Source organism: Tinamus guttatus, unplaced genomic scaffold, assembly GCF_059628265.1.
Source record: "Tinamus guttatus ecotype Peru unplaced genomic scaffold, ASM5962826v1 Tinamus_guttatus_pri_ptg000525l, whole genome shotgun sequence".
NCBI classification, from domain to species: Eukaryota; Metazoa; Chordata; class Aves; order Tinamiformes; family Tinamidae; genus Tinamus; species Tinamus guttatus.
Window position 1 is genome coordinate 2,170,826 of NW_028289059.1, and position 27,049 is coordinate 2,197,874.

Sequence of the window (27,049 nt, forward strand, 5' to 3'; positions counted from 1 at the left end):
TATGCCGTGCAGAGAAAAAAAAAATTGAGTTAACATCTAGTGCAGAGAGAATGAATGCTCTTTCTCAAGAATGGAAATAACCACAAGTTTTTACGGTGAACTGGTGTACAATAATCATTCCATCAGACTGAGCTGTACAGCTTCCAGGACTTCACAATATACAGGCCACAAGTTTGCTCTTAACTCTGTGCCTGAGCCGACAATTCAAAAAAACAGTAGGAGTGACAGTAATCCATAACAGGAGTAAACAGCTCCCCCAGCAATTCTGCTAAAAGGGAAGTCTCTATAAAAGACAGTTAATTAACATTTCCTGAAAATAAGTGTGGAAAAGACTGCCTCCAAAAGGTAAGTACTTGAAGAGGTAGAAATAAGCATGGGACTGTTGTTTTTCAGCCGAAACTTATAATGATCGTTATGGCCGTAATTTAGTCACTTTCTGTTGCTCTAAATCCTATCCATTTTATTAATTCATTCATGTTATCCTGTCATGTGCTATGACAGCTCAAAGTATCTGACAAAACATGATTTTCGGTATCTTTAAGTATCTAGCCTTATTACTGCTTTTTATTAAAGTGTAACAAACATGTTTGTTCAGCGGCAAGCTGAACCTGCAGCAGTGTGTGTACATCCTCTGTTTATGTACGCAGAGCTCCTCAAATTGCCTTTGCTGCATATAGAAAAGTCTTAGTAATTTCTAGAAAATGCTTTAGTCGTGACTGGATTTTGCTAATGTTTCCATATCAGCATGCAATAACATACTGGATTTGCTGTGATTTAAAAGGGTTAGCCTGCAAGCTGTGCCAACATGGCAGCTCAGCAAGCTCACCATGAGAATTTTGCAACATATTTCTAATGGTTTTACAAACTAATGAAAAAGGGCAAGGAGGAAGGTTATGTTGATTGCCATTTGCACCTGCCCACCTTCTGGTTTCCCTGTTATACTTCAGACACATTCAGCATCAACAGTCTTCTAAACCAAAGAGTAAAGAGGAAACAATTATGAAATGTTAAAAACAATAATGCTATGAAATTAATATATGAATGAAAATGTTATCTATTTCCGGCCTTCTAGACTCTGTTCCATAACAGACAAGCACCTTAATGCTTATTTTGACTTTCATATTTCCAGTGGGTTGTTTAAAATATATTGTTCCTAGTAAAGTGTTAATGTTATAATTCTATAACTGTTTTGTGAGTAGTGTTCAAATTCCTACCACTACTATAATTTCAAGGATTATATATATATAAATAATTAACATTGTTAAGGGCCTCATTTTCAAAAATAGCTTCAAAATTTGAACCAATATAATATGTACGTGCATTTGTCTCCCAGGGCCTGAAAAACTAAATGATTCTGGAAAGCCATTCCATCCACTCCTATTTCTCTACTGGGGCAAGTCTCCAGTTAACTAACTGCTGCATCTTCCCTCATGTGCTAAGTTTTACTCATATAAATCACACTGCATTTTTTACTTTCAACTGGCAGACCAGCAGCAGAATGTGATCTGATATTTGGTGATTTTTGCAGGGGTGGAGAAAAGAGAGCAGAGCAGAAGCCCCTGCACAAAACTTTCGCTGGTGACAGACCAGCACTGAAAATGACTAAAGTTGACTGAAACAAGTCCAGCCCAAGGCAACAGTTAATGGTGATGTTAAGCATTTGTCACTTGTAAGTGTCTAGGGGTGCTCCTTATGTCACATTATAAAGTAAAATACATCATGGTCAAGTATCATTAACCTGTCATGTCAAAAACAGTTGCATGTGCAACAGCTCCTGGACCTCGCTGACAATTGTGTAGATGCTAGAGAAATCTACAGTTCTGTGCTTCATTCTGTTCAGATAGGAGAGAAAGTTCTCTGAAAGAAAACATTTAGAAGATGTTATACTACCACTCGGGATAATGATATTGTTATAAAAAGGCATATGATCCTCTGCTGCTAACACATTGCTATAAGACTACTTCCCATCCCAACATTTTAGACTATACTTTTAGTTCATTACATTTTTACTCAGCTTCTGAGATAATGCTAATGCTATGTTGATTTTTGGCACAGTCATGAAAATCCTAAACCCTTGAAAAAGTCATGGTCAGGGTTGGGCATACCAATTCAAAAAGGATCTAACCAGCAGAAAATGGTTGTAAATGACAAGAAAAATGTTGGCAATGGAAAAAAAAGAACTAGATTACCACTAGAAAGGTCACTAAAGATTTACAAAATAGCGTATGGAAAACATAAGAAACGCCTATCTATCTCTTCTCAAAATGGTACAACACATGGAGATACCCTGTGAAATTAAAAGGTACCAAAGGGAAGAAGGGATCACTCTCTCAGAGCCAAAAAAAAAAGGTAGTTTTATCATTCTCTTCAATAGGAGGAGAACTGTTGCTCTGTTTGCCAGTTATCCTGAGGAATAGTTCATAAAACATTACAGAGCTTATGCTAAAAGAACCTATGAAAAACATAGTCTTTGCCCTTAACACTTCATTTTTTTCACTGAAAAAAAATCAAAGTGAAAGAAATGACAAAACACCCACTTTCTTGTATCTTATTCTTCAGTGACCATTTCTCATAGAAAATCTTCCTCTGAAGTTTTAGTGCAGCATTTCTTGAGCACTGGAGTCATCCATTGGAGAAATCTTAGGTGATGCCACAAGAATTATGGGCAGGATCTCAGATCTGCTGGGAATTCAATTACTTGGGATATGTTCAGGATCATATACACCAAAGCAGGCTGGGCAGGTCCCAACCACAATGTTTGGAACAGTTTGTCTATTACTGCTGCATACTATCAGAGAATAAATTCTTGTATGGTTGAGTAAAAGGACAAGCCTCAGGTTCCTCCCAGTGGTTCATATAATACTAATTCTAGTTTAAAAATTGGCCTACCTGAAAACTCCCAAAGAAATTATTTGTTTCACATTTTGAATGCAGAAAATAGATCCAGGAATTAAAAAGCAGCCTGAATGAAATCTCTGTTCTCTCTCCTCTCTCCAAATATATAAAAAGGCATAAATGTATATATATAGATATGCATATATATATAACTGTACACATATATAGAAATATATTGTGGGAACAGGTATTAGCTGAGCACCTGCCATCTGCTTTGAAATCATGTAAGTCCTTGGAAATCCCTCTTACAGACGGATAAATGAAGGAAGTACTGTGACTGCCAAAGGATGCATGGATGCACATACACATATAAGAGCAGGGTTTGTATCATCCTGTTTTAAAATATCTATGCATTGATGTAAATTTCATGGTTTACCAGTGAACCATGGTTAACTTTACTCTGTGCTAACAAGAGGATCTCTGTGCACGAAGATTTAGTGATATCCTGTACAACTCTTATTGCTGTCTTGTCTTTTCTTTGTAAAGAATCATTGTGGGCAATTCCTAATAGACGCAGTCACAAACACAATGGCAATTTCAAGTAAAGCCCCATGCTCTTCTAGCAAAGGCATTTCAGCCTCTGCATTGATAATTCTTTTATAAGCCATTCATTTGCTCCTGCTGTCTCCTGCTGGACCAAATGGAAAAATCTGAGCTGTTCCTGGAGCTAGAGGTGGTTGGAAGTCCAGCAGGACCAATGTAAGGCACGAAGAAACATGAGCTGAGGTAGTCAACTCAAAATCTTGATCAGGCATACAAATATGGATATATGAAAGCACCCTTTCTGCCTGAGGAACAAAGCCTATATAAATCCACCTAGTTTCAACAGCTTTGAGCAAGCCCTCATGAGCTTCCTTAAGCTACTACCTTCTAAAGCCCATCCTGCAGATAAGAGTCTTAAATGAAAGATACCAAGAGATAGGATTAGCAACAGATTTCATTATTAGCTCCAGAGAAGCATCAGATTTCCTATCTGCCAAAATATTTTAATGGTTGAAGAAGCAGAGCATCAAGGGATGAAGTTCTGAATGAACAGCTTCCCATTTACATCGTTGTCCCAGATTATAAACACTATACACTTCTCACCATATGCGCTACCAGCAGTAGGATACAACAAGTCTCTTATCAAATGTGAATTGAACAGAACCAGTAAATGCTCTCAGGAATAAGATGGTACATGGCAAATATTACTCAGTTCCTTCCTACTATGTAAGTTTGCCTTCAAAACACAGTTAGCAGAGTCAGAAAAAAACAAACCAGTTGGTAGCAGACCCTTCTAGTGTTTTATAAGCATGTGGATTCAGTACTTCTGTTTTGTTATTTTTAAATGCAGTTCTTTACATTTAAGAATATTTTTTTTTCAGACATCTGAATTTACTTGCAAGGAAAGAAAACAAAATATTCTCATTTTAAATGGGCTCCAGGTTGGAGCAAGTACTCCATTGCCTGCCTTTGAACAGAATACTGAAAGAATAAAAATAAAATACTTTCTGGCTCAGCTTTGTGAGCCAAATGTTGGGCGTCCATCACACTGCACTGCACTGTAACACATAGAGCATCTCTGTATATTAGAAAGGATTTTTCATCTTATACATTACTGTCACTTTGTGCTGTGATTGCAGAAAGTCAGCTAAACTGCTTCTACATTCACATCAACACAAACAGCTTAATAGTTGGGAGGTAGTTTTTCTTTTTTTTTTTCATATTCTGTCTCCCCTCACAAAAGAGATGGATAAAGCAGATGTGTCAGTAGTTAGCTGCTTTTGCCAAGTGCCGTGTTGAGTTCAGCCCAGGTGTCTGCCTAAAAATGATCACAGAGTTCCTTGTACTGGCCTATGTGCATTAGAAAAGGATTTACTTTCACCACTTTCCAAGCTGCATAACAAATCCTTATAAAATATTACTGCAAATAATAAAGGGACTGTCTTGTACACATATCAGCTCAAAAGCAAGCATACAAAGGCAAGGAGAAAGGCTGAAAGGGAATAGCCACTTGAGAGAATCATTTTGTTGGAGATTTTTTTTTAAAACACTCACCAACATCCATTTGTCATTGGCCAAGTACACAAACTACACTACATGGAGATGACTGGAAGGAGATGAGAGTTGAGATAAGAGTTGCTGGAAAGAAGAGTAAAGGAAAAAGATGGTGGGTATGGAAGTCTGTTCACGACTCAAAAAAAAGAAAAAGGCTAGCATTTACCAAAATTATGTAGTCAAATAGGAAAAGAGAAAGGATAATGACTGTGTGTGGATAGGAAAATGACTGAAGAACTGGAAAGAGAGGAGAGGAGAGGAGAGGAGAGGAGAGGAGAGGAGAGGAGAGGAGAGGAGAGGAGAGGAGAGGAGAGGAGAGGAGAGGAGAGGAGAGGAGAGGAGAGGAGAAGAAGAGAAAAGAGAAGAGAAGAGAAGAGAAGAGAAGAGAAGAGAAGAGAAGAGAAGAGAAGAGAAGAGAAGAGAAGAGAAGAGAAGAGAAGAGAAGAGAAGAGAAGAGAAGAGAAGAGAAAGAGAAGAGAAGAGGAGAGGAGGAGAAGGTTATTAATGGATAGTTTATAGTTGAGAGGAGAGCTATATGTTTAAGGGAATAAGTAGGCTAAGTTTAAGCCAGCAAGCAATGATGAATCTGGATGCTTGTAAGCAAAAGGGTAACAAAAAAAAATATGGCTGGTGCGTCAATGATCTTGACCATGGAGATTTAGGCAGCTTGCATCTGAGGAGGTGACCAAGGGATTCATCACTTTTGATTTTTGATTTGGTGGCCAATATCTAAGGACTGTAGGAAGGCAAAACTAAGGATCTCAGATTAGACACTCAGTAGACTTTTAGGAAGATAATAAAAATACATGAGTAGACTCTAAATAGTAAAACTTTCTAGATTACTTGATGCCTAAACATCGAATCTGATTTCCAGATCCCTGGTGCATTTTCTTAAGTAATTACATACATTTCTGAATGACACAAATGAAAAAAAAAATCTGAGGTTCTATAGAAGCTGCTAATTTGAAATTTTCAGGTAAGTGAGAGGCCAGATAGGGACAAAGGACCTCACCCTTACAGACCTCTACCACTGCTACCCGAGAAGAGCAGTGCCTCTCTCATTCTCTGGAGCAAGATGGGAATCTATTGCATATCTAACTCAAGGACATCCAGTTCAGTCTGGGCTAGTTTGACCTGTGCTAACACCATGATCATTAGTGAGGTTCACATTATTAAGTGTACACTAAGAGCCAACACGGGGTAAGGAGTGCTAGGACTGCACACATGTGTCTCTGCGATCAGAACTACCAATCTACTTTTATGAGATCCTTTTAAAAAAAATAATGATCTTTGCTAGGCCCTGGGGGGCCCTTACTGGCAGCATGAAGAGTACTTATTGACCATAAAACCATGTTTAAACTGATAATACTCCTTGAGGGGAAGGAAAATCACCTTTGCTTGGGAAAAGGTAACTATTGTGATACATAACTAGCAGACAGACAGATGCACACTGGGGACTGTGGCCCCAGACTTTCCTGATATGAACAGAGCTCCCATTTTGCTAGACTGACTGCATCAGGAGCTACTCCCACGCAGTTTAGGCCAAACTGGGATCTGAATTTGTCAGTTAATTCCCTGACTTCATGCCCCCAGAACTTCACTAGAGGTAGAGTTGATCTCAAAATCCCTTCCACATTTCTATGCAGACTTTAGAAAAGTAACTACAGTTTTGTTGTATCGCTAGGCCTGGCTACCTTCCTTCTGTATATAAGAGGAAAAGAGATTTTGTCCTCCGAGACAAGTATCTTTTTCTTCTTTAAAACCTTAGGCTTTGAGTGGTATCAGCAGGGAAACAAGGGACTGGAATATTTTTGTAAGTTACGTGAAAAATCCAGGCTTGCATTTATTGACTTGGGACACTATTCCTTTTTTTTCCCACGTGCTCAGAATATACTTTTTCCTCTCAGAGCAGAGTGATCTTCTGAATCAGAGTAGGGCAATGGGAAAAGTACAGAGCAGAAATGCACATTGTACTACAAATGTACTACATGTAAACATGACAGAGAGAACCAGAAAAGACAGGAAACGGTGAGTCAGGTGGAATGATTTCCAAAACCATTCTAAATGCTTATTTTTTTATGTTATGCTAATGTAACTATGTGATGATACTTTTGTCAAAATTGGCTCTTTGGAACTCAGCACTGCCTGAGCTGTCTGGGCTGGAAATACCTGTCACTTTGCATTCCCTTCCAAGAAGAACATGTGCTTGAGGCAGAACCCTGGGTTCAGTTTAGAAACACGGACAGTGCAAAAAATTGTTTCATCCACCCCGCCTCATTTCACACATATCGAGTCCCTTATTGTTCAAGTTCTCACTCTGGAGAAATTCTCATTTTAGGTCTTCTACAGTGACAAATAGTCACTGTAAGGAATTAAGGACCTGAAGAAAGCACATGATTTATCTGTATAAATAGGAATTAGAGAGAAGACTCAATAACCTTTTTTCCACAAATCTGCATGCAAAATAGTATAACTCTTCTTTTTCATAGGCTCATAATCAAAAGCATTATGATATCATTTTACAACGTCTGGGAAAGTTTGGCTACAGACAGATCAGTATAAGATGCTCCCATTTAGTCTGAAACAAGCTGCTCTGGTATATTGGCAGTGTTGCAGCAGATTTCCCTGAGTGTTTGAACTGATTCCAACTCTGACATTTTGAATGCTCTTTCTTCACCCAGGTCACGTGCAGGTGGGCACTGAAACACCTACAGACTCCCAGTGCAGGAAGCAGAGGGGAGAGCAGGAAATCTTTATTGTTCTATTAGCACAGGGCAAAATGATGTCTCCAAAAAACAGAAGGGAATAAAGAAACTGAAAGACAAACTAAATGTCAACCAGTCATCAAGGACAACAAAATGAAGAAGAATAATCATATGGATGTCTGTGCGTCCTCCCTGACAATGAAGAATGTAATCTACCATAATAACTAGCAGCTTTCTAGTGACTAGCTCTCTGTGAGAACAAAATACATGTCACAGATGGAGTTGAAGGTGGCACATATAGGTTATACATTCCATAACCTACATGCTGTATGGGTCAAAGATCCTTAGCAGACTACAGTACATTTAAAAATATGATAGAAAGCTGACTAAGAGGCAGAAAAAATAAATTAAGAAGAGGCATGTTTGTATATGTGGAAGGCTCTCTACATAGACTGATTAATTAAAAGACTGTAGAGACTATCAAGCACAAAAGTACCTATCTCCATAATATCTAAGGTCAAATATTGAAAGGAAACCACAAGAGAGGTCAGGAGTGAGTGCTTGAATCTTGACCAGATAAGTCATTGATAGCTACACACACACACACAAATAACTTAAATAACCTTAGAATATCTCATTTAATTGTCTTGTGAAACTAGGAGATATCCATTTCAATCTCTGAAATACTGGCTGCGCTTATAGCCAATTTCTGCATCAGACCTTCTCCAAAATGTGGACAATGGCTACTATTGTGTGATGCTGACACAAAGCACAGAGGAGGGTTAAGGTACACTTTTTATTCATGTAATTTGCAAGCAAAGACAGTGGCAATGAAGCAGCATAAATTAAAACCATGAAATACCAAAAGCAATAAATGCAAGAACTGAGATTGCAAAATCACCTATTAGCAATCACCATAATTGAAAATAGATTGGTGATAGAGATACTGGTGGGGGAGGGGCTTAAAAAAGAGTTGACAAGACTCGTAGATTGTCATGAAATATGCCTTTTATAGTCTTATCCACATGCTTCCTTTCCTATCCCTATCACAAAAATCACAATTTAAATAAATATTAACTGCCTACTTTATTCACAGGTATAGTAGAGGATTCAAGTCTGAGAGTAGCATCAATACTGAATTTTCCTTGAGCTGGTAGAACCTGAAGCTGAAATGCATGGGTAGGAGACTCTCATCTCCCTGTCACTACTCAGCTGCTCCAGATGAGACAACACAAGAAGACCTATTAAAGATTGACTAGATTGATATGGAAGAGTTCAAAGCAGCCACCTCAATATGTGCAGCCACCAGCAGAAGCTCTGTGCTGTAAACATCAGGCTGAGATTTGTCACCTTGGGGTGGGGGGAGTGGGACAGGGCAGCCCAGGTGGTGCCTGACACCACCAGGAGCTCAAGCTGCCAAGGGGCCACAGCAACCTTGGGGCCAAAGCCAGGATCATCAGGATCCAGCAGCACCCCCCACAGGGATCATTCTGGGGAGAAACAGACAACTGTGGGAGGCCACCTTCCCCAGACAGCTGTGAAACACTCCTCAGAAACAGCAGATAAGCCAAATGCACCTTTATTCCTGGATTTCTTTGGCATTTCTTTTAACAGGAATTCAGCTGAGTCCTCTTCATACCCTGATGCTCCTAAAATCCTTTCCACAGATCTTCCCATTTCCTCCAGAGCTATTCTTGCCTTCTTTATGTCCACATTATGTGGCTCGGTGCAGTATTTTCACACACATGGGAGATACTTTCTCTATATAAATGCTATGCAGAAACCTGGCATTTTTGTTAAAAATAATGATGATTAATAATTTTATTCCTAAAGCACTCCCCCTGCTGATAGACTCTGAGAGAACTGTACTACATTTTTAAGCAGATGATAAAATATAAGAAAGCATAAGAATGGTCACTAAAAACAACTTGATAATCCATAAGAGGGAGAAAATGAATGGGGGAAAGGGACCAAATTCCACGAAAAAACAAAAAGAGCAAAGATCATGACAGGAGGGCATAACTATAGAATAATCACATTTTTAAGTAATAAAAAAAATCTCACATTTCTTAATTAGGAAGAAAAGAGGCTTGTGCCTGCAGTGAGGAGCAAGGACTGCAGATCAGGCGCACTGCGCTGGCTGCCCGGGAGTGACATTCCCACAAGGGGCAGATCTTGGTAGAGGTTGATGTATGCGAAAGACTCAACGTATGCTGTTCTAATTCAATGGGTATGAGACTTAAAAACCTCCCCTGCCTCCTCAAGTCAAGCTGCTGCTTCTTAGGCAAACCATGTAAAACAATCCTGTAATGTACTAACAGCCAGAAATGGAGGCTTGAACAAGTACGGATGTTGACAGCTCTGAAAAGCAGGGAAAGGAGGAGAGAGCAGGAGAGAGGTGCGGAGGGGGGCCTTACTGACAATCATGATAAATGTTTGTGGCTTTTCTTTCACACTTGGAAGTGTAACAAACACCAGGCTAAGCATTCACAGGTAGGAATTTGGGCAATCTTTACTTAATGTTAGAGTCCATGTATAATACTATTGTGTGGCTTTATTAGTACAATCTGTTCCTACTTCTCCCTTTCCTTGTCCTCATTCTCCCCAGCCTCAGTGCAATAAGACATTGAAACCATGGATGACCTGTTTCTCCTGATAACCTTCTCTCAAATCTTTAAAAACAATCCTGCACTAGAAACAGTTCTTGTACTGTTGCTGAAAAATGTATCCATCTTCTGTTTGCTTAGAAACTATTTTTCTTGATATCCACCAGTCCTTCCTGTTGGTAACCTTTCCAAAAGATGGAAAGGTATCATGATGGCAAGCCACCAAAAAAAAAAAAAAAAAAAGGCGTTTTTCAAGTCATTACCCAGATAATCCAGTCCACACGTAATTCTGTGAGTGAGCAATCCCATTGACTGGAGTGCCTCTACTCATGTGTGTAAAGCTAGGCAGAACTGTTCTTTTTGCAAGATCTGAATTTTGCTTCATTTCTGAAACACAGCAAGATTCACATGGTTGTGATTCGCATTGAACTTGAGCCTAAAGATTTGGACTTGCCAACTTGTCATCAGGCTAGCTGCTTTTCCTTTATTTCGTTTTTGGCTTTTCCTTTGTCCATGCAAGCTTCTTATGTTTCAGACATACATACATTTTGTGGGGCAGCTCAGTCTGGTGAGCCAGGATCTTTCATCGAGGAAAGAAAAGTGCATTGCTTGGTTCTTAGAGAAAGAAGAAAACACTGCTTGCTTTTTGGATTGTATCCAACTGTCTGTGACACCTTTAAATACTATACAAGTAGTGCAATTGGTCATAAATTTAAGTATAAATAGGCTTTAAAATATACACAGTCTGATTTGCGTGTACCAAAATACCACAGTCAATTGACACAGACACACCCTTATTCAATTCTGCAGAACTAGTGGTCTCCAAGGAACCTGTTCCTGAATATTCTGTAGTTTAGATAGCAACTATTCACCATGCTTTACATCATAAGACACATTTTGAATGCAATATCCCTCCAAATTCTGACATCAAAATTTCAGATGCCATGGTGTGGAGCTTCTTAGGTTTTGTTCCTCAGATCATCAAAAAACATCACCACCACCATCATAGAAAAAAAAATCAAAACTTTGATTCTCTAATTAAATGTTTTTAATTGTTTTATAAAAAGGAATAATTTCATATTTTCTCATAAGAAAGCCAAAACAGCTCAAATATTTCACAATGATGAGTGCAGAAAAAGAAGGACAGTTACTCTTTCCAGTTGTATATCACTTCTGCACTTTCTTTCTTCTGCACTCTCATTGTGAGCTTTCCTTCTAGGGCTCTGTGCAAGTGGGTAGAATGAACAGCTAATTAGAAAATGCTGTAAATTAATCAGGGAGAATTCCTTCCTGCTAGGTGCCTGTTGGAACCGAAAAACAAGAGGTGGGAAACGGCAGAGCTTATAACTTTGGGGTCACATCGTGCTATCGTGAACTGCATGGCTTGAGGAAAAGAGTGGGATCGTATCCATACAATATGGATTAGAAGCAGAAAAACTGATAACCATCTGTGATTGCTGTGTCAATGACCAGTAAAGGAAGCCATATTTTTACTTCATTCCTCAAACATATGACAGCTTTGTGGAGCTAGATTTCAGTTAAGGGATGTGAACATAACATGTGGCCTTGCTACGTTCCAGAACTCTGCTCTCTGCAAGAAAACCTTCTCAGTTCCCTCCAGGTGGGCCTCCTCCAGACCTATACTAATCATGCAGGATTAGCCCAGGGGGCCATTTCTGTGAATCAAAGTGGTATAATAGGATTCACACACACATTTTTGTTTTTTAAATCACTTAAAACTTGAGTGAGGAAAAACTGAAAATTCCATTGTGAAGTTGAGAATTGTTTTTTTGCAGAACTGGTTCTATTAGATGTGTCCATTTCTCACAATCATATTAGAAATCAAGAAAAGATCATGACCATTATTATACTTCTATTTTATTTGAAACTTCTTGAGCATTTGTCATTATCACTAGTGAACAGAGAGCTAAGCCCTGCTTCAGGATACATAAGTGCATCAGTGACCATGGAGTATCTAAATAATCAAAAGCAGAATCTGATCTCTGTTTTTATGTACCACCATCAACAAAAGTAAGATAATAGTAAGATAATACTATACAGTAACATCTTGCCTTTAATTTAATAATACCTATGTGAAATGTCGTAGAAGGTCAGCATAGTCTGAACTATAAAGTATACTTGCATGCTTTAAGCACAGAACTGGACAAGGTATTTTATGTAGTTTTTTATAGCAAATCAATACATCTTACGAGCCAGAGAATCAAAGAGGTCTCTTGACTTCATATATTATCTTTTCACTTTTATCACTGTGGCAGTGATATTAGAAGTTACCTCACTTCAGTCTGTCACCTTGCTCTTTTCTCTACAGTTTCCTCATGGTTAGTTGATCATTTAAAAAATCTGGGATTACCCCAAAAAGCATGAGCACAACTGAGTTGCTCCTGCTGATAACGATTTCACACCCTCCCCCACCAAAGGAAAACTTCCTATAAATACACATTAAGTATAGACTTCCCTATTATACTTATGTCTCAGTTCTGTTTTTGTGTGCTGGATACTACAGCACACTCGACTAAATGTAAAACTTTCATGTTACTTCATTGAAATCATCACAACAGGATAATTGAGACAAGTTTTCAAATAGCAGCTCAAACTTAATTAAGATAACACTAGCATAAATCTAACAGCTGTTTAGATAATCAAAACTCTCTCTACTATTTTTCCGCCTTCTTTTTTTTCTTTGTCTTCTTTTCACTTCTCGTCTTTAGGATGTTTATGGATACCATTTCCCCTATCAAATAATAATAATATAGATATTTATTTGGTATGAAGTGCTTGTTTCAGTAGCCCTGGTGATTATAAAGTCAGATTTGGGACATCAGACACATGACAAACAGCTTTCACACTTACTGTTCTTTCAAAACAACGAAGTGCACCCTTGCACATCTATCTGAACCACTGCAGCTGTTGTGTTCTACAGTTTATTTTGAAACTAAGGTTCAGGATGCAGTTAAGACCTATCCTTGGACAGTGTCCAAACCTGTATGACTTAAAAGTATTACGATGCTAAAAGAATTAAAGAAGAGGAAAGGTTTATAGAGATTAAAAAAGGGACATGATTTTGGTCAGGCTTGTACTTTAGAAAGCAGAAATCTATAATACAGAGCCTGGCATATGAACTTAAATTATTAGTATTCAGCTATAAATGCCACAGTTTTGGCATCTCTTTCTCTCATTGTTCTTTGCAAGTTTGTAATGTCTGTGTAACAGCTCTTCCTGGCAGCCTCTGGAAGTCTGTTCATCATTGTATCTTTAGGCAACTTGGGAGCTATAACTTCAATAGATTGAGCTGCCCCTTGAGCAAAACAGCGCGTGTGCTCTTAACTATTTAGCTGTTACTCAAATGAAACTCATATATTACAGTTTTAAAGTAAAAACCAAAACAGAACAACACATTTTTAATTGCCATTTCTACTATAAAATTGTAGCTTATTTATAAGCTGGGATTTTACTGCCTACTGCAATTTTTACCCACTTGATCAGGAACTGCATGGTGGGCAACAAGTAACTGCTCGCAATTTTTGGTTATTTTTCACTGAAAACAACTGCATCTTTAAAATATGGAAAAGCAATTTATAAATGAAATGAAAAAAAAAAAGCTTACATGGAAGATTATAGCGAATACATCTGTCTTTTCAAGCCACTGAGATATATAAACAACTCATTAAGAATGAAAAAAGCCAAGAAAGGGACAAAAGACCTTTTAATGTGAAGATATTGTGAACAGATATTTTTCTGCTTTTAAAAAGACAGGATGTTACTTCATTGCTAAGAAGAGGATCTCAAATGAACAGGGAAAATTCCAGAAATTTCGATGAACACCGTCCCTGAGAAGGCTTATGCTAAAGTTTTAAAAAAAATGTTTGCAAGTGGACATGTCATTTTAAATATAATCCAGGCTCTTATTTTTCCACTGCAAAGACTTTTCTTTTATGTCAAATGAAATTTTAAAATCACCTATGCATTTGCAACTGAAACCCTTACTGCCAAATCTGATTCCAATCCTTAAAAAATCTGTTTCTGTAATACAGCCAGCAATACACTAACTTTTAAAAGGTAGCCAGACATTTTGGCAAAAAATATATGTGGTTAATCAGCTAAAACTATGTAGTAGTTTGGGAACAATCAATCAACTTCCAGAACCCTTAAAACATGAAGTTGCTGTGAGGATATCCATAAGTTAAGGTAATACTAAAGGCTAATGCACACAGATGTTTTTGAGACAGTCTTGTCTTTTTTGTTTTATTTTTTTTACTTTCAAGATGCTGCTAACCCAGTACAGGCTTTTATCATTAAGCAAGGATAAAGCTACAACAAATAAATTCCAAACAATAATACAAATATAGAGGGACAGTAGGTGTCACTTTGCACCAAGTCAAAATAAGCACTGTCAAAAATGAGGTTTGTATTCAGACAGTGATATTATGTCCAGCAGTGATGTATGATGTTACCTGTGCTCATCCACATAAGAACGTAGGCATGTAGAGGGTAACTTAGTGGAAAATGTAGAGAACTGTGTACAATATCAGGATTCTTAAAACCCCCTCTACTCCTTGAGTCATCATAGCTAATAACCTGTAAGTTGCCTAAGCATTTGAAAATATTTTTTTTTCTGTATTTCTGTAGAAATGTCTCATTCTTAGAAAGCAAAGTGGAACAGTTTACCTCCATCTTCACACTTAACCCAGCCTGGCAACCAGGAGTCCTCTGCCAAGTTCCTCGAGAGGCTTGTTCAAATAAATTGCATAAAGTAGCCCGAAAGCACAGCAGTAAGGAGCAATTACCCATAAAAGAGAGTAGCATTTTCCCTACTTCTTTAGAAGAGCTGGAGGACTTCCATCCTATTCAAGTTCCTTTCATACCATAACTTTGTGTTTTGAGTAGTGACCCAAATAATCTGTGACAACAGTTCAGTTACTGGCTTTATCTTGAGGATTTTACTCCTGTCATTTCCAGCTCCCTAACTTAACTCTTTATCCATCAGGTTTCTGCAGGCTCAGAAAAGTTTATCCTAAACTCTTTTTAGCTAGAATAGCAGCATGACTATGGGAAGCAAGATAGCAGCTTGCACGTAGAAACGGGATCTAATTCACTGCATGTTTCAGTGAAAATTATGGAATTGCTTTTAATCTGCTTAAAAAGTATTCAAAGATCTGTGATCAGAGTGATCCCAGAAGACCTAATAGCCCTATCAAAAGTAATATAAATCCATGCTTTTGTACTTAAATGACCGTCATCCTATTTGGGTCATCTGAGAAGGAAGAAGCACTTGAGTTTCACAACTGTGCCACCTCAGACAAAACTCTCTCTCTTTTGAACCCAGAGTCCTGATTCTGATAGGGGCTACTTGCTCCATTGGAGCCAAACACCCAAGAGACAGACTTGTTTCAAACTGCCATCATCTAGTTGCCTTGGCCTTTTTTTTTTTAATTGAATCAAAAGGTATCAGAAATGGATGAACAGAGTAGATTGAGTACTTTTGTTAAAAAAAAAAAAAGGAATTGTGATGAATACATTTATATTTAGTCCACAAACTTAAGTAATAAGTTAGTGTTACTGTGTTACTGTTAATGTATCTTTTTCCAAAGCTATTATGGTCACTTCTTAGGTCAAGGAGGCAGAATAAGACTAAGGTGAAACTGGATGTATTTTGGAGTGATGACTTTCAGAAAGTAGAGACCAATTTTTCTTTTTCATGGATTTTATTTTTCTGTACCTCCAATTCTGTCAGAAGTGACGGCTGTGAATTATGAATTTTAAAGATTTTCAGGTGAATTAGGTCCATATTTCCTTAAATAAAGAAAAATGGATTGGTCTACTCTCTTAAGCATTTTATACAACTGACTGACTGCATTCCTATTTACTCAGCAAGCAGTTCTTGTTTCCAGATATGTGTGGAACATTTTATAACCTTGAATAAAATGTTTTTCTTTTCTGTTAATGGCCAACAGCAATCCTTCTGTACACAGAACCAAACCATTTGTGATCCCAAACTATTAACAGAATCTATGCCCAGACTACATACTGCATTTTAAAGCAAAATACTTTAAAAAGAACTACATCTCAATTTAGCTACCAAGGCTTGTATTTTAGGATTTTGTTTCTACTGCAACAGATGATGATGTCATTGACACCTAAACCAGGACAGGAAAATGCCTTGGTTTAGGTGTCAGTGACATCATAAGTAATGCAGGGAGCACACTGCACCCAGATCCCTTAGGCTTGCTGGGAGAAAGACCTGATGTCAAAACACATTTGGTGTAAAATGAACTCGTCTTTCAGATTAAAACTACCCTAGATCTTACTGTGGAGATACTAAAGACTTAAAAAGGAAGGGAAAAAAAAAAGGACTTTTCTGTTCATGAAGAAGGCAGAAAGTTGAAAGTATGTGTAAAACATATGTTTGGGTAGTTTGAAGTGGTTTATGTCTAACAATAGAACTGCACACTCATCACTGGTCATGGGATTTGTGTGGTTTGAGGATCTGCATTATGCCAAGACTCAAAGCATTTAATAGGAGCTTTGGTTTGGAAGACTGGCAACAGGATAATGTAGCTGATACGCAGATGGTGGTGACTTCAGGCTTCTGAAAGTTATATGATCACTTAGGATCTGATGCTTCTAAAAGTCCTGTGTGACATGAAAACATCTGACCTACTAACCAGCTGCTAGACTTTCCCAGATTCCCATTGACAGATACACCTTGACTGGCTCTGACAGAGACCAGAGGACAGTAAATTCCCTTTCTGCACATGACTTTTGCAGCTCTCACTGGATTGTGCTTCACCTCTTTGTAGACTGGCTGACTCATTTCTGTCTATTGCTTGCATTGTACCATGTCTCTCTTGGGAAAAAAAAGGCTCAAGGGCTGCTGGTGCATACCAGGGTTGGCTGGTGTAGTGTATGCTCTTCTACTAATGGGTCAGCAGGCCTCATCTGTCTTACTATTTTGGTATTTAAGATGATTGTTAATTTAGTACCCAAATTCATCTTAGGATTCTGTATGGGTTTAGGCATTTACTGGCACTTTCTTCTCACCCTAGATAGTTTTTATCTTTCTACACAGAATGCAGGACAATAATCAAAAAACAAGGATAGTAAGACAAATGCAGCATACATTTTATACAACTGGAATGTTATATAATTATGAATATAAATCCAAACATTTAATGATGTATATTGTATATATTCTAGCCATTAATAAGAATATATATTTTCTGTGTGTGTATGAATTCATTCACACGCAAGAAGAGCATATAACATGTTTACAGGTTGTTGCTGATTTCCCCTTTGAATTTTAACCCATCAGGCTCTAGTGCCTATTTTTTACTGGGAGATAGTCTGGTATACAGACCTAGAGTCCTAAAGAGATGTTTTCACAGAATCACAGAATGGTTGAGGTTGGAAGGGACCTCTATAGATCATGTAGTCCAACCCCCGTTTTAGGCCCTATCACTCACACTCTCAATCTAGCACTTTCTCTTTTGCCATATCTTTTCCTCCTTAACACTCCCCATTCCTTACTTTAATTCTTCACAACTCTACAAGATCCTATGGCTGCAGCTGCAGAGTCAGAATAAACAAAGGAAAGGAAATTTAGAGTAACTGAAAAAATATGAAATGAGGAGATCCAAAAGCCTTTGAGTGCCTTACTAATAATACCTTGTGTCTTCCCTTGAATACAGAGGTAATGAATTGAGCTAATGCCATCTTATTTTGCATGAGACTCAAACTTTGCTTTACATGCAACTCAGATAAAAAACAGTACAAGACTAGCAAAAACAAGTCATCACCAAAGTTTCAATCTACTTGCATCACTCAGGTTAAATGGCTTCCATGTGCTTCCATGGCACATTATCATCATATATTTCACACGTATAGGATTTGCAGGATTTGGTCTACTGACAAAGACTAATAACAAATAGTGAAGAGAGAAAAGAGTTGTTCTGAATTCTGATAAAGCATAAATGAACAAACAGTGACAAGAACATCTATTCTTAAAGTGCCAGTTATATTCCTGACATAAGGTCTCATCCATCTGTCATTCCATTTAATGGCAGAGGGCGGGGGCAACCCCTCCGTGTTCAGTTCTCTAGCCTGCGTATTTCTGTATCCTTTAAAATCACTTCCGCAACTTCTTATAAACATGGATTACCAAACTGGCAACAAACTATGAAAGCAAATGCATTTGCAGTATGCCCTCTAGATAGCTTTACTGCCACGGAAATAGTTTTGCTGTGACAGTGGGCTGTAGGAGGGTAAGGCTGGCGAAAATACACACTTGGTAATGATAGAATCCAACAGGTTTTAGCAAAATATTTTGCGTCTAACTTAAAGTCACCTCACCTGTGAAGCGTGCTTAATAAGTTCCTTTCATGAGCACGGGACCTGGAATTTAGAAACGCTGCAGGTGTGAAGGCATTGTGTAGCACTTTCGGGTTAGTGAAATAACATTGTTATTCATGGGTGAAATATTCCATTTATTCAGTGGAAGAAGGGCAATGGGTGTGGGGGTGGAGAGTGTGAAGCTGATGATAGGAAGACACAAATAGAAATAGACATCTATGGAGCTCCTCGGACACCTTATTGTATTAGTGCTTGAAGTTTTAAATCTCCCTAAATCTCTCAGTAGTGACTGGACACTATTTTTACCTTGTAACCACATGGCCTTGTTGTATCTTCTGCCATTAAGCTGTTCTTTTTGTTTGTTTGTTTTTTAATTTGCTTAATTTTACTTAACTTTTGTGGAATAGTTGTGGTGTTGCCACACTATACCAGACCTTTTACTTAGAGCACCAAGTTCCTATCGATGTGGCTGTTTCTGTATTATCTAGCATTTTGCTGTTTTGCTCTGATTTTTATAGGTCTCTATCCCAGGAACAACTGTGTTTCAGTACTGGGACACTCTGTGATTCCTTGAAGTGAAAAGCAGAAAATAACAGAACTCTTTAAGGAATATATTGTCAATGATTTTTAGTTTGAAGAAAGTCAGATAAATGGGTGAATCTAGGTCAATACATTCATTTAACTGCAGCATTTTATAGCTAAAACCATTGTCATCAGATAAGACAGTAGTTATGATATCTTGCTGGAACTAGGACTTCATCCTTTGTTCTAGCAACAATATCTGCAATATCATCTTTTAGCCTTGTTCCCTTCATTAAGGATGCATTGCCTTCCTTGCCTATCTGTATCTGCCATTGGTTCTGGTATGCCTAGACCTGTTTTTATTCACACAGGAATACATCCCCAGTAAATCTATACACAAGAAACTGAGAGCAGGATTTGTAAATAGTCTCTTAGGACTATTGACTTGGAGGTCAGGGAAAACTTTTGATGAAGAAATTTATTGTTCCTCTTTCAATGGACAATGGCCTATAGTATCTCTAAAGCACCATGACTCAGCTGTCTAAATACAGCCTTCCTCTATCCAATGTTCGCTGAAAATTATCAGACTAGAAAAGTAACAAAAGTATTTATCACAGATCATCATGGATGCAGACTCCAAGAACACTGAGAAGTGATTTTTTATTATACCTAATCATTTTATCTATTTTCAGGCAACAGACACCTGAAAGTCTTGATTTTTCATCTGTGAGTGTGCTGCATTTTTAAGTTACTTTTTTTGGGGGAAAAAAAAATGACTTTCTTTTCCCATTTGTAGCATTAATAATGCCTGGAAATCTGGAATATTAAACAACACAACACATATGCACACACACACCACCACCACCACCAAAAAAGCCATTTTGTCCTCCATCATTTTGAAACAGATGTAAGACAACATCTAATTTGATATTTCTATGTGATTTAACTTGAGTTCAAGACTTTTTTTTTTCCTTGGAAAGAGAAGATTCATGAAACTGTTAACCATATTTAATACTGAAATTGCTTACCAGGGCTGAGTAATTGCAACACAAACGCCTCTCTGGATTAGAGCTCCCAAATATTGGCAATTGCTGAGTAGACAATAACATTTTTTTATTACTAAGAGCAGTAAGTGCAGAATGCTTTAACCAAGAGACCTGAAACTCCAAGAGAAACTCAGGCAACATTTGAATTTCACCTAGAACTGAAACTAAATTGGCCTTGAGTTGGCCAGGGTACCAACATGTTTTCTGTTAAATCATGAAATCTTTACAATTGGCAGAGCCTCAACACCTCATTTGCAAGACATGGCCATGATTTAAGTACCGACTCAGGGAGACTAATACCTCCCATCCAACTCAACTCCCTTCCCCATTTGCAGGATCCTTAACGTTAGTGTAAATGAATACTGATCAGCTTTACAAGCCCCCAGGAAATCATGGACAATAGTGATAGATTGGAAAGCAAATAATTATAAAAAGAGCAACACTGACAAACCTATTTGTTTCTAACAAAGTTTTTCTTTCTAGGCAGTTTAATACATTACAGTACATTACAAGCCTGAATCAAAAGACAAGTGGAACAGAATTTCGACCTCGCGTTTCCTTCAGACACACATTACTTTAGGCATTTGTAGGAACAGTGTGGAACAGCTTCCCCACCCGCTTTCTCAAAGCAAAGAAGAAATTGCTCTCAAATGTTGGTTATAAACGTGTAATCTGAACTCCAGCCACTCGGCAGGGCTGCAGAAGAATTTACGACGTGCTAAATATTTCCTTTGTTCTTCCCAGTGGTAGCCTGCTGTAGCAATTAGAAAGCAACTGGCTGCACATGTAAACTGTGGCTGTTTTCTAAAGAATTGTTGATAACTGTTAAAAGCCTTCCTAAGCAGGACTTGGTCTGCTAATATTGCAATAGTTTATTTTAAATGTATGTATATATTAAATCTCTCTTTTTTTCCTTTTTTTTTTCTTTTTTTCCTTCCTCATCTAATCATAATCTTGTCCACTAGCTACATTACTACTGAGATAGGAAGGAGGCACAGCTGTAGGCCATTGCATTAATTTACCCATTATTAACCTTTAAAACAGTGCCCCCTCTTCTCACTAGGCAGCTACGCTGCATCCCCAAGAAGGATGTGTTTGTATAAATGATCCAAGTCATTAACATAGCATTTATTTACATTTCTGCATGAAAATAATGCAAAACAAAATCCAGTGTCAGACCTGTTCCTCTTTAAACAAAGAGAGCAGTGCCTGTTCTGCCGGAATCTGAGTGCACAAGGCATCTGATCCCATAGTGGCAAACATGAGTAAGCCTTCTATGAAGGAAACTGGAAAAAAAAATGTCTATGGCTTTTGCAAAAGAGAAGGATGGCTTTAGGGGTTGTCCATCTATCAACATGTATTACCTTTACCAAAGCTCCAGGAAGGGTAAGGAGCAGGGCAAAGCAGACAAATGGGCACAGCTGCCACACACTGGGCAACACTGAAGGTGGAGCCTGCTAACAAGAGGAGGCATCAATAAACAAATGCACAAGCAGGGAGACACTATTCCTATGGGAATGAAAGTTCAGAGTCAATATTATATGAGTTATGCTGGGAGCCACTTTCACAAGCCTTTTGTGGTCCGTTACCTCCAGCCCAGGGCTCAACATGCAGGTGCTGGCCAGGAGCCAGCAGCAGCTCCACAATCTTGCTGCCTGTGTTGCCTCTGCAAGAGGTAGAGATCAGAGAGCAACTCAGAGGGAAAGCTTCCTCTGCGTGCCAGCACCAGGATCCATGGGATTTGCCCTAGGAATTCCTGCAGAGTCCTAACCAATACATCAAAGTCATTTCCTTGGCACTTGTGTGCTCTTGCTTAGTCCCCTGGCTTCCCTAATCCTTGGGAGGGTATGTCATTGTTTCCCTCCAAAGCCTGAGGGAAGCAGAGTTCCTTAGTCAAAAAAAAAAAATCAACGAGTATTCACTGGCACATTAGGAAAACATTATCCTTGGCAGAAGGCTGCCTGTAAGGTAAGGAGCTGGACATGCAGGTTCAAAGGAAGCTTTCAGACACAGGCTTGGAGGAGGGTGCACTCTCCCCTGTGGCACCCTTCACCCCCTTGTCCCACCTGGCAATATGTGCAGTGAAGTTGTCTATAGTCTAAACAATGAGATGTCAAGTGAGTTGGGTTGCTCAGGGTTTTGGTTGCGGGATGCAGAACTTCCCACTCTGGGATTGCTGAGTCAGCTCCTGGCCAGGCTAGTGGCCAGATGACTTCCATGAGTGGAAGTCAATGCCATCCAGTTGCTCTTTGGTGAATTGTTCAAAATGGGCTTGCTCTAGTGTCTGGGCACCCTTCCTTTGAAACCTCAGCAAGGAAGCAAAGCAGGAGAGCACAGACTGAACACTCTTCTTATTTTCTAACTGAGGCACTCCAGGTAGAGTGAGAATGCTCTACAGTCACTGCTCAAACACTTTCCTCATCTTTTACTGAAGCTGGTGAAATGAATCACAACTTCTGCTTCAGCTTCTTAAACTGCTTCATTTTAAATGCAAGTGTGCATGAGGAGACCCTCTCTAGATCTCCAGATCTACTCTTCCCAGAGTAAAATTTGCATTCTATCCACCTGCTGCAAGAACAAGTTATGTTTTTACTCTGAGCTGTAATATAGGCTTTGATATCTCAAACATGGCCCTACTATGCATTCGCTCATTCAGAACAACCACCAATTTGCTTTTTCATCTGCCTGCTTCTAATCACCTTTATCAACATACATTTCTTTGGATTTTAAAAACAAGTGAACAATCTCTGAGCCTTGATCAACACCTGTGGCTGCATGAGTGTAGAATATCCTTGTTAGTCTCTGGTGGGACCAAAATGATTCATCACCATGAAACTCCAATTTCTATAAGATGCACACATATCCCATCCTCACCTGCCATGTACATGGCAAATCCTGCCGGTCCTATCTTTCGCAATTTTAGTAGAAAAATGAAGAAGAGCTCAATTTCTGCTTCTTCTTGTGGCTTAGACAAATATTTTTGTGTGTCCTAGATCAATTTTAGTACTTAGAAACTTTTCTTTCTCTTACATATGAAAACAAGTAATAAGTAACATCATTGAAAGAAATGGGAAGAGGGAACAAAATTCAATGGGAATTGAAGAGAAAGGTAGTATGCTGCAGTTACACTCATGAAGATTAAAATCAATATATAGATCCAATGGGATCTGTTTGGATGTTCTCAGTAAATGTTCATTTATTGCATGTTTCTTAATGTTCTATGCTTCTGGCTCAGCTTTATACTGCAGCAGTGCTAACATCACACACATTCCCTCACTTTTTTTCTTACGTCATGTACCGAGTGGAAGACTTTTTATGAGGCTCTTCCAGTATGACAGGACTGTAGGTTTCCATCAGATTGTAATTGCCAATCTAAATTTTAAATTAATTAATCTTTAGCACTATGTACTATGGCAGTGTCAATGGACCCAAAATAAGATAGACTCATTAGATACCACAGACACCTTACAATAGTATTTGCCGTGGAAAGCTTTCAACCCAAATAGATAAGTCAGATCACATATGCTAGGGAAAACAGAAGCAAAGAGAATACACATTACATATCTTAAACTCTTAACAGCTTAGACTAACATAACAAGGTGCAAGAATCCATATTTATAACCAAAGATCTAACTTTGACTTATTAGGATCCTACATTATATATATACATATATATATATTATAGCAGGAGTGTAGGAAGACATTTGAAAAACATTGAGAAGGAAAGAAAAAATAAAATCACTATGTTTCATATGCTAATTATTCTTTCCTATAGCACAGTTGTCCATCTCTTAATGTTACAAGCACTTTCTCATCCAAGGATTTTAGATGGCCAGCTTTTAGCCAGCCCTCCCCATTCTCTTATGATACGGATAAACACCGTTCTCAGTTTACAGACCAATAACTACAGCACAAAAAAAAATCAAGAGACTTGCTTAGCATTTCCTAACAAGTCCAAGCTGGGGAAAGACTCCAGGAGCAAAGACATGCAGTCTTAATTATTAGGTACATGACATTTGCCTTGCAGTCTACTGACCTATTTCACAGTCAGACAGAGTTAGGTTCATCATGCTGGAGTCAGAACGCAAGCAGCTCGGGGCTTGGTGGGGTACAGACAGTGGACTGCACCAAGACAGAAGAATAAGCCATTGTATTTTAGATAAAAGATACAGCAGAAGAGAGATGGCACAAGCAATAAAAACTGGTGTGAGGTTGGCAGTTTAACAGGCTAAGTGACAAAATCCTTCCTGCTAACATTTTGAGATAGTTCTGATCAAACAGGGCTAAATCATATATTTATCACATATAACCAATCGATCACTGTATTTAGAGCATTAGAAAGAAGCACTGCAACAATGAAATTAAAGTTAGTACAGCACTGTTAAATCTCACCCACTTGTACATCAGCTGGAGTGTCACTAACTTGGGCCATCAGTCTCTGAGTATTTTTATACTTTGTTTGACAGACACTTCTGGAAATGTCTTCTTGTTTTACGTCGTCAGCAGAGCTCCCAGGCTAAGTTCCTTACGTATCTTTAAATGCTGCTAAGCTGACTGGCATTTACTCATACCCCCCTCACTACAAGAATCATGGGGTCTAACTTGGCAGGAATCGCATCTTTTTTTTTCTATTTTGTTTTTGAGCAGAACAGCTGCCCTCTAAACTTATGTTCATCTGGTCCTATTTGAAAAAAAGAAAGGGGAAATCAGTTCTCACTAATTAGAGGAAAATTGTATGTAAACAATTGAAAGGTCTTCTCATACTTATGGCCTGACATTTCCACAAAGAGCTTAATTGCTTGCATGGGCCTAAAGGGTTATGTTCTTTTTTTAAGTTGCATATGTTCTCTGCCAAATACTAGCTTGGACATGCTGTGAGTGGTTTTTGGATCACTAGCAGCTCTTGCTATTTTAGGCTCTGTCACAGCTTGAGGTTGTAATTAATTTTGAGGATCCTGGCAATCATAATTATGACAGTCCTAGTTTCTGATACGGACCTCTTACAAACTTTTTTTTTTTTTTTTTTTTTTTGGGGTGGAGAAACCTCCTTTAGTTTTAGCATTAAGAAAAGTGTGTTATACTTCAGGCTATCACAGTGCAATAAATTCCTAGTTTAAAGACTAAACACCTGCAGTAGAGTTGGGCAGGAAACACATTTCTTGTCCCATAGAACTTGTCAAGTTTTCATAAATGTTCCCACCATAAAAACAAGCTTCTTTGAAGCTCTATTCATAAAATCAGGCAAAGAAAAAGCTAGTTAAAAGTGATCAGAGATTTACTCTTTTGAATGCTCAAGGTGTATATGAGAGAGAATTTTCAGTTTCTTTTAGACCATCCTTTTTATTCCAAACTAAACAGTTCTAAGTTGTTTATTTCATAATAAGGCTCTCCTGCTGGTACTAAGCTTGCCTAATAAATAAATACCAAGTGGAGCACAACCTCTGATCTGCATCATTCTCTATTCAAATTAGTGTCTCATTAAGTTGCTCTTTGCTATTCTATCACTTTCTTTCCCCATCACTTCTTCTGCAACTCTTCAGTTTTGATTAGGAAATCTATTTTTGGATATTTTCTGAAACATAAAAATTTGATAATTGACAGTTAAACTTTTGGTATTGCTTATCTTCATCCCTGGAAATTTTTGATGTTATTAACCTATGACAAAATTATTTTCTTTTTAATGTTTTGGAGATGTTCAACAAAAAATCCACTAGAGCAGCTAGCAAGAGATGTACACAGTGAAAAGAAAATATTTCCTCGGTCTTGGTACGCACTTTGGATTTGCTGGCACCAGGAAATAATACTGCTTTCCTCAATTATTTTATGGCTCTTGAGCAGAGAGAAAGCATACTGCATTCACTCTCACACACATGACGTCATATATCATATATGACAGCACATATGCCAAACTGTAGGCATAGTTTTCTGAGATTTATCCTCTCTCTTTGGCAGATCCTACTGATAGTAAAAGGAATTGCACAGTTACAGAAAGGAGGATGTTCCCTGTAAAAGCATATTGCGGTGCATAATTTGTAACACAAAACTCCGGCTCCGGATTGTATCTTAAAGATTCTGGTAGTGCAAGGTCTCAATATTATACGCAAAGAAGCAGCTTGAAGGGTTTACTAGGGCAGGAACTCCTAACTCAAGGAGCGATCAGGTTAAGAGAAGAAATGCAGGTTTATGCCAACTGCTCACCTAGGAAAGCACAGTACCTCTTCAGTGTACTTGGACAGCTCTGCTCTGACCAAGTGCAGAAGATTGAAGTGATATTTTATATTTTTCTGCCTTTCCGCTTCAGTGGGATAACTCCCATCACTGGGATCAGGAGAAAATCCTCTCTGTGGTTCCCCGGCACAACAACTGCAGCAGTACCTGAATTAATAAGGGTCTTTTGATTTCCCTCATCAGACAAGTGCAGATCTTAACTGAACATATAGATCAGAGGATTTCATCACTCTTTGCACCCTTTTCAGAGTTTTTGTGAGGACTGTAACCCTAGAATCACGCAAATTTGAGGGGCTCTTTTTCTTTCAATAAACAATGTGAGTTTCTAGCTCCTCTTTCTTTGTAGGAAACAACCTAACAATGTAAACAAAGTAGATATTAAATGCTGAAAACAAAACGAAACAGTGGCAATGAAACAATTCTATTGCTTATTATCATTTTTTTCTGGATTTAGAGTTCTTAAAGGCACTTTTTGATTTTGACTGTCTGAATGACTCTGAATGACAGTTTTCTTGCAGATTAGTTGTTGCCTCCCCAAGCTCTCAAACAAGTTTTGATCTCGTAGCCATTTTTGCATCCTTAAATATTTAAGCCCTGCATAACAGTGGCCACCAGAAAGGTTAGCAGTGGCTAAAGCTATACA